At 52.7% G+C, this 13,592-nt stretch overlaps 2 long non-coding RNA genes across 4 annotated transcripts in view; both read right to left on the reverse strand.

Annotated features, from left to right (window-relative positions):
- Window positions 1-253: 253 nt before the first annotated feature.
- Window positions 254-6,794, reverse strand: LOC115253196 (uncharacterized). Its single transcript, XR_003891477.1, has 2 exons — window positions 2,555-6,794; window positions 254-897 (listed from the first exon to the last, which is right to left on the reverse strand). It is a non-coding gene; the product is annotated as an uncharacterized lncRNA (long non-coding RNA).
- A 3,269-nt stretch (window positions 6,795-10,063) lies between these two features.
- The window catches only part of LOC115253193 (uncharacterized), an 8,816-nt gene continuing 5,287 nt past the window's right edge, over window positions 10,064-13,592 (reverse strand). For 2 of the 3 annotated variants that reach the window (XR_003891473.1, XR_003891472.1), the window contains exons 2-4: window positions 10,789-10,963; window positions 10,336-10,576; window positions 10,064-10,238 (exon numbers count right to left, since the gene is read on the reverse strand). This is a non-coding gene — a long non-coding RNA (uncharacterized lncRNA). The remainder of the gene's footprint in view (window positions 10,239-10,335; window positions 10,577-10,788; window positions 10,964-13,592) is intronic. The other variant, XR_003891474.1, reaches the window with a different exon arrangement.

The following is a 13,592-nucleotide window of genomic DNA, read 5'->3' on the forward strand; positions in this document are numbered from 1 at the left end:
CTAACCCTCACTTTAAACGTCTCCGTTTGAAGAACCAGGGTGTCCGAACGCGCTGGGGAAACTGGCCGAAATGAGGCAGAGCACGGAGAGGGCGGCGGCGGCGGCGGGGGAGGCGGCCTGGCCGCGCACAGCTGTGCGTTTCTATAGTAGACCATGTCGTGGTGTCATGGCGGCGTGATTTAGCGCGGCGGATTTCTTTTGATTTATCCCGTTGTTGTGTCGGAGCAAATATGCGAGCAGAAGTCTTGGCCGGTGATGTCACCATGAATATTTATTGTTTGCTAATGAGCATTTGTTGTCTGCGTGGGGATTCTTCCCCATAAATCCCGGAGAGGTCCAGGATATGGAGCTGATACGACCACACGTGTTAGCCTCGCACTGTGAGGCCATGAAAACGCAGGTCGACACCAAACGTGCTGAATTAAACGAAGACAGTGTAAAAAACACACACAACCTGGATTAAAATCTATATTTTTAGGATACTATTCTGTCTAATGAGATGTTAAAAAGGCTCAGATGGTGTTAGATGTGTCAGCTTTGCCCACAATAGTCCTGGTTTTTCCGTATGAGGACAGATAACATGTGGAACTGAGTAGAAAACCAGTTCTATACGGCCCGATAATAAAAGCCACATTTCCCGACTGTCGGGCTGAAGTGTGGCGGTTTGGTCCTGGTTGGATTTGTCTGCAGGCTCAAATCCTCTGATTCAACGTTCCTGCTCTAAAAGCCTTCAGAGCCCTTCAAAGGTGTTGTGGTGGTGCTGTAACCGGAGCGGGCCTCCCTGGGCCGGCGTTGGCCACCGCCACCTCCCGTTTGGACGAGCAGCCTCGGCGGGGGCGGACCAGTCAGACGCTCTCTTATCCCTTCTGCCGCTGATCCGGCCAGAAGACAAAAGCACTGAAACAAGAAGAAAGGATTTTATTTGAAGCAGGAAAAGGTTTGAACCCGAGAAACTAAAGGAGCTGAGAGACGGCGGAGCCCCCCCCCCCCCCCCTCTGTTCCTCCCGTCTTCAGAGTTCCTGGAGGGAGGGAACACGCTGCGGGCTGCATATTTGTGTTGCTGTGTGCCCACTTTATGCTGCGCCCCCCCGCTGAGCGAGGCTACGCGGCGTGCACGGCGAGGCCGCGCCGGAATGCCTGTAACGCACTGTGGAAACTGTGACAGCTTCGGATTTAAACGCTTTCAGATGCGCCTTTTTGGAGCTTCGCAGAGAAACAGCTGGTTGCCGCGGGGACGATGCGCTCACCAGTGTTCCTGAGGACGTGTGCACGTCACGTTACGCATGTGCACACGCACCATTATAGTTCAACTCATTTTACAGGATAACAGGTGAACGGTTCAATGCTGAAAAATGACCTTTAAAAAAGCTTCTAAACTCAGAGGAGGGCTGAAGTGCCCCGCCTGGGGGCAGCAGGAGAAGACGCGTCCGTCCGTCCTCCTCCCTCGCCGGACGCTCGCCTCATCTCGGAGGCCTGGAGTTTAACGGCACCTTCGTTTAAATCTTTATCTCGTTTAATCTTTATCTCAACACGAGTGAGCGATCAAACACAGGAGCTAAATTTGTCTGCGGACGAAAGAGGAGTTTTGATGTTCGAGGAAGCTGATTTGTTGTCCTCGCTCCTGTAATGGCGCTGCCATGGCAACCGCTCTTATGTCTATTGCAAAGGAACACATTTTCCAGATGTGTTGGCAGCTGCCCCCCCCCCCCCCCCCCCCCCCCCCCATGAAGATCCCAAAATTCTCTTATCAATCTTGATTTAGCCACATCAAGTAATTCACAAGTGAATGAGCAGAAGAATCAACTCATTTATCAGCGTGACTGAATGTGATGATTAGACGTGAGGATGGAGGCTGGTTCAGGATCTGAGCTGGTTGTTACTGAGCGTTGCCCCCCCCCCTCCCCCGAGGGTAGATGTGGCCATTTTCCCTCTAGTTAACTCGTAATTGTTTGTCTCCTGCCGATATTTTCCGGAGCCAACATCCTGCCCACACGGACAGGTCCGACCGAGTCCTCCGCCATCTCGGGACACACAAAGGATGATTGATTGTTTGACTTATTAACACCCAAACAGGAAGAGGAAAGATGGGGGGGGGGGGGGCAGAAAAAGGAAGCTAACGTCTCCGCGCCGTCTCCCCGCTCCCCTCCCAAACTCTTCCCCACTTTTCTGACTGTCTCACAGAAGTAATTTACCAGTCCTTCACACGGAGGAACCATGTTTGTGTTCCAGATGCTGTGAGGGACGCACACCCGCAGACACGCACGCCGACAAACAACCGCCCCCCCGCCTCCACCTGCCGCCCGTGTGGCGGCGAGATAAGGCAGCATCAAATGCACGGCACAGTATTGATTTCCATGCCAGCCAATCTCACCCAATCAAAAAAGGTCACGCTGTGCGGAAATAAGAAAAAGGCCTCTTTGTTTCAGAATTGCGTGTCGGGCGCCTTCGGGCGGACGGACGCGGCGCGCGAGGCGGTTTGAAGCGTGACGCCTTTCATCCGCGGCTAACCGCCCCGTGCAGCAGGCGGAATTGGAAAACAATATTGATATCTGACCATTGGAATGACGCGGATGCCAGCCAATCTTTTTGGTTTTTCCTGTCGGAGACGCAGGCCGCACGGAACACGTGCAGCCGGTCCACGCTGGCGAATCCCCCGGCTCGCCGTCCTCCGCCCGATGTGATGACCAAGGCAGCGGCTGGAACCCGGGGAGCGCTGGGTGGCGTTCCCAGCCTTCCTCTGGCCCCGCCCCCCGCTGAAGGTGGACCTGCGTTTGCTTCCTGTGGGTGAGTGAGCGGAGGAGGTGAGGGTGGATGTATATTAACGGATGATACAACAGTGACAGCTCCAAATGAAGCTTCCTCCCTTCTGCTCTACCTCTCGACCTCCTCCTCGTGATTATCCGCCGTACTTGTGATCCCGCTTGTTTGCCAAGCCCCCAGATTTTTGTTCAGGCAGCCAGCGTGGCCTTCCAAATGCACAATTGCTTCCCTCTGTCTGCTCTCTGTTTCCCGGTATGCTAATTTCCTGTGATGATCAGAGGGGCACTCGGTGCTCACACACAGACACTCACACAGTGTTTTTTTTATATTGTTGCTATAGTAACTCAAAACTGGAGGCCAAATCAATGTGGTTTTGCTAATTTGCATGGAGAAAAGAGAACCAGCAGAGGTTTGAGTGTGAACGCCGTCCCAGCAAGGCTAGCAAGGCCCTCCCAACACTTCCAGCTAGTTTTAAAGAGAACAACCTCTTCTTGTTCAGCACTAATACATCCTGAGCGAAGGGTCAAACACTTGGTGAGGTCAGCTGGTGAGGAAACACTGACAGCCAAACACATTCCACTGTCTGGAGCCTTTAGGCTTAGGGTTCGGGTTAGCCAGAGAGCAGCTAAAGTTTAGCTGCTCCACAACACTCCCATACACGTGTAGCTCCTGTGTTGCCCGTTCCAGTGCTCCCAGAGCTGTGGAGCTGGGATCATCTCGCTCCTTCTCCTCTCGCTCTGATCTGCGTGCTGCCGACCACAGGAGGAGCGGCGCTACAGCTCCTCCAGCCCACAGCAGCACGTTCGGATTCAGCACGTCGCCGCTCATTTAGCTCCTCATTCTATCGCGTCGTTTATCAGCTTCCCAGACTGGGCGGCTGTTAGCAAACAGGCTAATTTATTCAGTCCAATCTGTGTGTAAATGAGTGGGAGCATATTCATGACTGGGGAAGCCCTCCACGTGCGCACATCAGGGCTGTGCTCACCACGTCTGCAGGTAGAGTGGAACCAGAACCATCCGTCTAATTACCCTTAACTCAAACAGAGTGGAGGCGGCCTTCTGTCAGCGGCTCATCCATCCCATCAGCGCTACGCACAAAGGACCGTCTGCACCTGCGCTGCCATCAGGGCCGTTGCACACCTGAATTTCATTAAGTCCATTAGAAGTGATGGAAATCTGCGCGTTGCCTCAGATTTATATGCACAAGCTGTCTCATATGAAGCCCTGGGGGGGTGGTTTGATGTATGGCGGCGCCTATATGAGAGAGCTGTTAGCCAGCGCCACCGGACATTCCTCTCTGTGTTAGCTTCAGGCACACTGAAAATCAAATGAAGCACAAAAAAGGGCAACACGACAGGAGAGGAGATGCCAGTAACCTGTCCCGGGACCGGGGTATTTAGGGTTCCTCCTCACACGGGCCCAAAGGAACACATGCAGTCGTCATTGTCTTCCACAAATTAGCTGTAAATGAGTTGGCTCATTTACAGCTAATTACGGCTCTGCTGGTGTCGGCGGGCCCGATTCCACGTGGACGCCCGGTGAGATATCCCTCAGGAGGGAGCCGAGCAAACACGGAGGCATCAGCAGGACACTTTTACCCCCCACAGCTCAACGCCCACAAACGCGACATTATTACTAAAAAATCTGGAAATCAAACAGGTGCAGCTCGTTTTTAATGAGTGAGCAGAATGAAGGTGAGCTGTAGGGAGCACAGGTGTGTGTGTGTGTGTGTGTATGTGTGCACTGACACACACCCTGACTCCCTGGTGCTGCCCCCTGGACACTGACCAGGTGTTGCCTTCACATACCTGTCGGCTCTGAAACCAAGGAGCATCAAAGAGCTGATTAATCCCGGCTCTTGGAAGTGGGACCGGCGTTGGCTTTGATCTATTTGCACTTCATTTGATCTTTAGTGAGGTTGTTAACAGCACCGCCGAATTACACCGTTGGCCCCAGACGGGGTCCATCCTAATTACCGTCCCCTCTACTTAACAAAAGGCCCGGAGCCGTGGGTCCAACTGGTGTGCCTGGTCAAATGACACACACACACATACACACACACACACAAACACAAGAAAAACCCAGAGACCTCATGAAAAGCATCTTAAGTTGCATCTTTTGATTTGTGTGTGTGTGTGTGTGTGTGTGTGTGTGTGTTTCAGTGAAAACAGAGGACATTTGTACATAAACAGGAAGCTTTCTTTAAACCTCCTACATCCCTGCGTTTCCCCACCAGAATGCCGGTTTTCCGAACCCTTCCCGACCACTTGTCTCCTGCGTCGCTGGTGTATTTTTCACGCCACTGCATGTTTGCGACGTCACCTTTGGGAATGCAAATCCTCGCAGGCTTTTCCGTAATGAAAACATCTGGGAATATCGAGGTACGTGACCGTTTTGGTCCGATTCCAGCTCCACTCCCAGTCGATGTAAACAAAAAGAGCAACGCTGTTTTATTCCGTCCCAACATAACGTGGTTAAAAGTCCTGGCGATTGAGGCGTGCTTCTGGTTCCGACCCGCTAGCAGGGCCGTGCTGCGTTCATGGTCCTTTACTACTCGTTAAAACGATCATTATTATTAGTAACATTATTTCAATCATCACTATTTAAATGTGACATCTTTACACGATGCTCCACGTTCCCAACGTTCCCACTGGTAGTTTCAGGATTCAGGTGGTTCCAACCTTCTCCTCGTTTCCTGCCGGCCCGCCCACGTGCCGTGCACGCCCGCCAGGTCATGTGACACAACGCCGTTTCATTTGCCGCTGCGCTTTCATTGGCAGCCACAGCAGATAAGAGCAGCCCACAGCATTCCCGGGACCACGAGGCGGAGCCACGCAAAGGTAAAATAAACAGCTTTCAAACAACCTTTTTTTTTTATCCAGGCATCAAACGGCGGCGGCGTGCTGGAACAACACGGCGCCGCCGGTATTTAATTGACACTTTGACAACCGCAAACTCGTTAGGAGGGAGGGAGGCACTCAGCAATAACGGAACGGAGCTAAAGCTAACAACAGAACGCCTCCGCTGTGCGGGACGCTTCCATCGCATCGTCGAGCTTAATTAATAATCAAGATCAGAAATCAACCGGGCTTTGTGGGGGTGGGCGGACCCCTGGACCGGGCCCCTGGACCGGGCCCTACGGGTGCACGGCACCATCTCCCACGAGCTGCCTTCATGTGTGTTGTCCACCCAAAACCTCGAGGTTTCCATCCCCCAGAACGTGGCACCTTGGCGGTGGCGGCAGGTTCTAGCCGGTGCGTACGTGGACAGCACCGCGGCCCGGGGGCCCGGGGGCCGGGGGCCCGGGGGCCCGGGGGCCGGGTCCAGTTGAAGGAGCAGTGTCTTTGCTTCATCCCGCCGACCCTCCCGGAACACGAGGCTCCTCAGAAACACCTTCTCTGCTCTCCAAATCGAGCCGTGCACACGCAGTTTGTCCCGGGATGAACCCTCATCGGAACGCGGCCTCCCCATAATCTCACACCCCCGGAAAGATGAGAAATCCTAAACAAGTCTCCTCAGGAGCAGAGGTAGTGGTTCTGAAGGAAGCCTTTGATCTGGCCTTAACTAGATCACACTGACATGTCCAATTTATGGCTGCTTCCCCCCACAATGGCTCATTGTGTGGAGAGCTGGAGATGATTTAATCACCGCTGCCCTCAGATGTTGGAGAGAGGAGATGAAGAGGAAACATAGTGGGAACATTGTCGTCCATCATGTTTGATGTGAAAGCACATGACGGCCTCGCCTTATCTGATGTCTCCTCCGAATTAGGACCAGCAAATGAAATGAAGCAGATCAAACGAGAGGAGGGAGTTCATCTAATTGCATTCCACACCCCCGCTGCCCGTCCCGCCTCAGCCGTTGGAGCGTCCACGTCTTCATCTGCAGGAACGGGACAATGCTCCTGCAGACCAGCGCTCAACGCCCCCTTCTGTTTACGCTGCCATGGCAACAGCCACCACGCGGCTGCGCTCCGTAATCCTGGAACAGCATTTCAAAAAATAATGTCTTTGAAATTCCACCTCAGCAATGAAGCTAAGGTTCCTCAGTGGGCTCCTCCTCCCACGTTGGAGTCTCAGGAAAACCTCCAATTTTCCGAGTGGGTGGGACTGGAGCCAGGAAGGCGGCGGGGGCACGTTGAGGGTCATCTCAAAGGAGATGTTGGGGTCCTTCCCACTGCCATCATCCATCCAAGGAGCTGCCAAAACGTCACAGAAATAGTCCTGATTTCCCTGCTCCGGTTAAACTTGGATCCCTGAAAGACAATCAATGTCTCCTTATCTCCAGAAATCCTACAGCCCCCCCCCCTTCCCTCGCTCTGGTGGGGGGTCAGATGTCAGCTGGAGAGTCAAAGACAAAGCCGGGCTCAGATCCTGACTCGTGCCGTCTCCTATCAGCGGAGAGGGAAACAGGCTGATTCTGAAAGGCCACCTTTCTGGAGGAGCTAATCTGTCCTATTTAATGGAGTTGAGGGGCCGGAGACACGGGCGGGATGAGTCCTCGTGCAGCGGTGGCCAGATGAAAGCAGATAAACCACTTAGTGCACGTCTTGGATTACTTTATATATTTATTTCCCTCAAGTCTCTTCGTAGCGTTTGAAAAGGGATTTAGCGACGAAGACACTTAAGTCCCTGGAAGCTAATCTTTTTTTTTCTTTCTCTCTGTTTCAAAAAAGTTGCAGAGGCTTTTGTTGAGTTTTATTAACTTTTGATGACTTTGGTGACAGTAGATTTTAAAGCCAAGCCCTTCTGCTAACCTTGGCCTTCCTACCCATGTAAACACGTCATCCGTGGAGCTAAACGGAGCTAAATGGAGCTAAATGGAGCTATACGGAGCTAAATGGAGCAATACGGAGCTACATGGAGCTATACGGAGCTAAATGGAGCTACATGGAGCTAAAGGGAGCTACATGGAGCTAAATGGAGCTAAATGGAGCTATATGGAGCTATACGGAGCTATACGGAGCTACACGGAGCTACATGGAGCTACATGGAGCTACATGGAGCTATACGGAGCTACATGGAGCTACACGGAGCTAAATGGAGCTACATGGAGCTAAAGGGAGCTACATGGAGCTAAATGGAGCTAAATGGAGCTATACGGAGCTACATGGAGCTACATGGAGCTACATGGAGCTATACGGAGCTAAATGGAGCTACATGGAGCTATACGGAGCTACATGGAGCTACATGGAGCTATACGGAGCTAAATGGAGCTACATGGAGCTACATGGAGCTAAAGGGAGCTACATGGAGCTAAATGGAGCTAAATGGAGCTACATGGATGTTTAGGTGTGGGGTGATGCAGCGTTCCCGAGTACGGACACAGACTGGCCTTGGAGGCGGGTCTCCCTGACCTCGGAGCGTGTTACTCAGGCTTCACGTCTGTGAGTCCGACATCTCTGCTCCTCAGCATCTTCCCACTCCCCGACTGACGGGACTGAGCATATGCTCGGAGCAGGGCCTGCTGAGGGGGCCACAGCCCCAGGCCCTGACCCCCGCACATCAAAGGCTCCTTATGGAGGATGTTAATATTTGCTCAGGTGCGTCTCATGGGTCTCCCTCTCCGAGGCCAAAGGGACGTCTGTCCCTCCGAGTGTGAGAACAGGGAAGCCCGATGCTGGATGAGGCCGCGTCCTCCCGTCTATAGCCTGCGTTTGAACCCCCTCGTCTCGCTCTTCCCTTTCTTCTCGGTGACCTTCTGACCCCATGTTGCCCCTCAGCCAGGACAGCTGGTGACAACAAGAGCCCATTCCGAAGGAAGCGTCTCCGGCCTCCTCTATCCCATGACCCTGGAGCTGCCTCTGAACTTCTACCGAAGCCTCCTGTGACACCAACTAAACAGTGTCGTGCATCAGAACACGGATAGAACGTCCTCCGGAACGCCATTCCTGATCTGCTGGAATTCCATGTCCAGGAACGCAGCCGTGGACGTCATGGCTCAGCGGTCCGGCTGAGTCCTGCTGCTGCCAGCGGCTCGTTTACGGCACAAACGGGATCTCACCTCCGCTCTCAGCCGAGGAGTCGTGGAACCCGGAGTCTCCGCTGTCCCGTCCGAGCAGCTGGAACCCGCTCCGCTCTACATCTGTCGGTCGGGAGAAGCTGCCGGAGCAAACGAGGACAGACCGGATCATCCAGGGAAAAGGACTTTTGGAGTTCTTAATGAGGAGTTAGGAGTCCCTTTCTAGTGTGGGAAACATGTTTAGACTAAGGAATATGCAGCCCAGGAGACGGTCTTTGTCCGGACATGCCGTCCCCACCGCAGGAAAACGCCTTTGAACGCGCCGGATCCGAGTTATTCCCGAGAATTTGTCCATTAATGCCACCGTTGGCCATCGATGTGGAAATGTTAAAGAGAAAATCTCCCTCGGTGACTTTGTCCAATCTGCCATCTAAACTCCGTCCAAGGACACGAGCAGGAGATGTCGTCCTTTGATGGCATTTCCCCGCATTGCCTGGGAATGATGATAACGTTCCCGAGCAGAACCAAACGCTGGTTGCTACATTATATAATATTGATCAGTCGTTCTTATCGGGCCGCGCCAGGGTCCATCCCTCCTGCTCATATCATCACCCGTGCTCTTAAACAACCTTCGCTATTCCAGATAAGAATTCCCGACGTCGTCAGAGTCGCTAAAGTGGCCGTTTTCAACCGGAACCACACCGGGAACCAGGTGGACCGTTGGAGCAGATCTTCAGATTCTCGGTGACCCGGTCGGCCAACAGCTGCTCCTCAGCGAACGGGTCGGCTGGTGCCGAGGGTGGACGTGGAGGTCGGTCTGATCCGACGTTAGCTTAGCATCAGGCTCTAAAACAGCCCAACCTGACCTGCGACATACATTAATCTACGCTTGAGCCGATCACAGAAGGAGAACACGGGGCCCCCCGTGAACGTGCACGTACGTGTGCACGTGTACAGTAACGCAGGTACGAGGGGAACGGGGAGGAAAAGGGGGAAGTCACGTGACCTTGCAGTGGATGGAAGCAACATGAGTCCAGATCTGCGGCAGGGGGGTGGAGCAACTTGGGAGGGCGGGGCCAGCGAAGACCTGACGCCGCTCCGAACCCCCCACTCTAATACCCCCCCCCCACTCTAATATCCCCCCCCCCACTCTAATATCCCCCCCCCCCACAGATTTCACTCCAGCTTCAGTGGCAATAAATCCATCGGTGATCAGAGGAGCTGAGCCCGGCGCCGCTGGGGCCTGAGGAGCCGGAGGAGCGGCGCCATCTCGGGCTGTTTGTACTTGGAAAGAATCAATTAAAAATGTACAGCTGTCATAGATTTATTATTCATACGCACATCTTTTTCAATCCACTGGGCCCCCCCTCACGGGGTGGGGGGGTGTGGGGGGGGGGCTCCAGCACCCGGGTGGGCGGGAGGAACCTGAACGAGCGGTTTGATTTCTGCTCGGCTTCTGTGCGTCTGTGACAGACAGTTTGTCAGTGATGAGCGTCGACTCCGGCGTTCCCTGGACGCTGGGGGGGGCAGATGGGGGGGGGGCAGATGGTGGGGGGGCATGGTGAAGCGCCTGTGTCGGGTAGATGGTAGACGGTTGATAATCTCTGCGCTTACCCGGGTGATCGTGGTGGCAGGAGGCCAGACCGGCCTCCATTTTCAGGGTGGGTTCCCAGCGACCTCCCTGGGGGGGGGGCGTGGAGCATTTGGGGGCGGGGCTTCTTGCTCCATGTCTCCATCAGCTGCTCGGTGAATCAGGGATCAGTGACCAGTTGAATCCCCCCCATGTTGGTTATGGGATACACAAGCAGACCCACAAAGACATTGAAGTGAGGGAGTCAAGTCAATCTGAGCGTTGCTGGCACACACACACACACACACACGCACAAACACGCACACACACACACACACACACACGCACAAACACGCACACACACACACACAAACACATGTGGGTGTTGGATCTCGGAACATCTGAGACTCCTCAAATGTGCTTTTAAATAAAGTTTCTGGCCAAGAACATCAGAAGGAGCCGAACTTGGGAAGAGCGCTGCCAAGTAGGACACCTACCTCCAGGTTCCTCTTCCATGTGAAGCCCGGCCTTTCTTCTTCCTCCTCCGCCCCCTTCTCTTCTTTTCTCATTGCGTTTTTATTAAAAAACACGGATGTGTGTGATGATGCGCGTGACTCCGGGTCCGTGGAAAACCGCCGAGCCTTAATGGGATCAGTGGAGGGAAGCGTCCTCCTGTTCAGGTGGAAGGGTGAAACGCACAGTTTGACAGATGTTCCACAAAAAGGGAAACACGGATGTGAATCTGTAAACATGCGTCGGAGCGCGCTGGCGTGGAAGGATCCCTCCGGGATCCCTCCGCAGAATTCCCTTTAAAAAATCAGGAGCTTGGAAAAGTGGCGCGGTGATCGACAGCGGCGCCGAGGCTGAACCGACGTTCCAGCTCATCTCTGAGCTGGTGCCGGAGTTCCTCCGCACATCTGCGGCCTTCTGCTCCGTAAAGGTGGCTTTCATCTCCGGGACGTGCTCCTCAACATCAAAGGAAATTATTCCGAGATGCCGGGAATCAGAAGGAAATGACCATATTCTTTTAACAGGTCTCCAGGCAGCTAACAGCTAACAGCTAACAGCTAACTCAGGATAAATCTGTAGCTCAGATCTGTAGCTGTGAACGTTCCTGCTCGGAACGCCGGACTGATGGATTCTTCATGACAGGCAACACAACGGAAAAAGGAAACGACCAGGAAGCGGCTTCCTGACACCGTTCCTCCTGGCTCGCTGCCACACTTCCGAGGTGCTCCTCTCCACATCTGGCGCCGGAACATAAAGGCTTTTTTGTTTTGAAGGCTGGAGATACTGAAGGTTACAGGATGTTCTTCCACCTGCAGCTCGCTTCAAACACACACACACACACACACACACACACGCACACACACACACACACACACACACACACACACACACACACACACACACGCACACACACACACACACACACACACACTCTCTCAGGCACAGGAGGAGCAGCTTTGGATGTTTCCAAAGGCTGTTTTAGAAAAAGTGCGAAGAGGAAAAAATATGTGGCCTTTGACCTCGGAGGAAGTGATTTATAGCGGAGCTAAAGCTAGCCTGCAGGATGGGAGGCGGGACTAGTGGCCACCGCCGGAACTGCAGCCTCTTTCCCTCCCAACAGGGAAAAAACGGCATCAATAACCAAATATCAGAATCGTGTCATCTGTGGCTCCAACGTGCACGTGTGTGACTAAAGTGCACGTGAGAACACACGTGTTCATACATGTCCTCTCTCTATTTACTAATATATACATTCTTATGTACAGTGGGACCTCTACTTACGAATTTAATTGGTTCCGGAAGTTGTTTCCTAACCTGAAAATTACGTAAGTAGAGACGTGTTTTCCATGTAAATGCCCTAATCTGTTCCAAGCCCCCATAAATTCGGACATAATTTTTTTAATAAATCATAAAAATGCATCAAAACATGTAACAAATACATGTTACAATTAGATTAGCGCACAATAAATGTAGGAATTCAGAGCAAGGCTTCTCCAGGAACAAAATGAACCTCATTACAGGCTAATCTTACATTAGCCATCATTACTAGCAACGAACCTTAACACTTGTGGTAACACCGCCATCTAATGGACAAACAAACGAACACCCACAATAAATAAAAGGTAAACAAAGGCGACGCTGGGATACACAACCCTGTAAATATTGACGTCCCTCCTAGCCAATGGGATGACGGGAAGATGCTAGGCGATAGCCAATGGGATGACAGGAAGATGCTAGGCGATAGCCAATGGGACGACAGGAAGATGCTAGGCGATAGCCAATGGGATGACGGGAAGATGCTAGGCGATAGCCAATGGGATGACTGGAAGATGCTAGGCGATAGCCAATGGGATGACGGGAAGATGCTAGGCGATAGCCAATGGGATGACAGGAAGATGCTAGGCGATAGCCAATGGGATGACGGGAAGATGCTAGGCGATAGCCAATGGGATGACGGGAAGATGCTAGGCGATAGCCAATGGGATGACGGGAAGATGCTAGGCGATAGCCAATGGGATGACAGGAAGATGCTAGGCGATAGCCAATGGGATGACGGGAAGATGCTAGGTGATAGCCAATGGGATGAGAGGAAGATGCTAGGCGATAGCGTATTTTTGCCTTTCGTATCCTGAAATTTATTTTGTAACGAGAGGAAATATTTTCCCGTGGAGACGTTTCGTAACCTGAAATTTCCGCACGTAGGGACGTTGGTCAGTAGCGGTCCCGCTGTAGATCCTGGTGTCCACGGCTGCGCGTTAGCATGCCGATCTTAATTAAAATGATTCGTATTTGCCCACATTAATAATGCAGAACGCTACTTATTTGAATAACAGCCTGTAAACCTTTAAATGTGCCTCATCCCGATGAAGCGAGCAGCATTAAAACATCATCCATAAGCTGCGGAGTCCCAGGTGATCTTTGTTAGCATTTCAAACACGTCTCTCGCCGTAGCGGCGGCGTAATGGCTTAATCAGTTTCAGGGGAGACGAGAGGAAACAGAGAGGAGGACGCTTAAAGCGGATTATTTACCGAAGGGGTGAAGAAATTAGGTGCAGTTGAGGGAGAGGCTGGGAAGGAATCGATGTTCTCCCCCATCGGGGCTCCCCGGGGACGGCGCCGAGTGATCTGAAGTGGCGCCCTGCTGTGAAACCTGAGTGCGTCGACTCCACATTAAACCGCTCAATCACAGAGCCGCATGTTGAGCTAAAAACAGCCCCTCGTGAGATCGTTAGCACCAACAAACACACGCTAATGAACAACCGGCAGCAGATTTCCCCCCCGAAAGGTCAAC

Source organism: Takifugu rubripes, chromosome 17 (genome assembly GCF_901000725.2).
Source record: "Takifugu rubripes chromosome 17, fTakRub1.2, whole genome shotgun sequence".
NCBI lineage: Eukaryota > Metazoa > Chordata > Actinopteri > Tetraodontiformes > Tetraodontidae > Takifugu > Takifugu rubripes.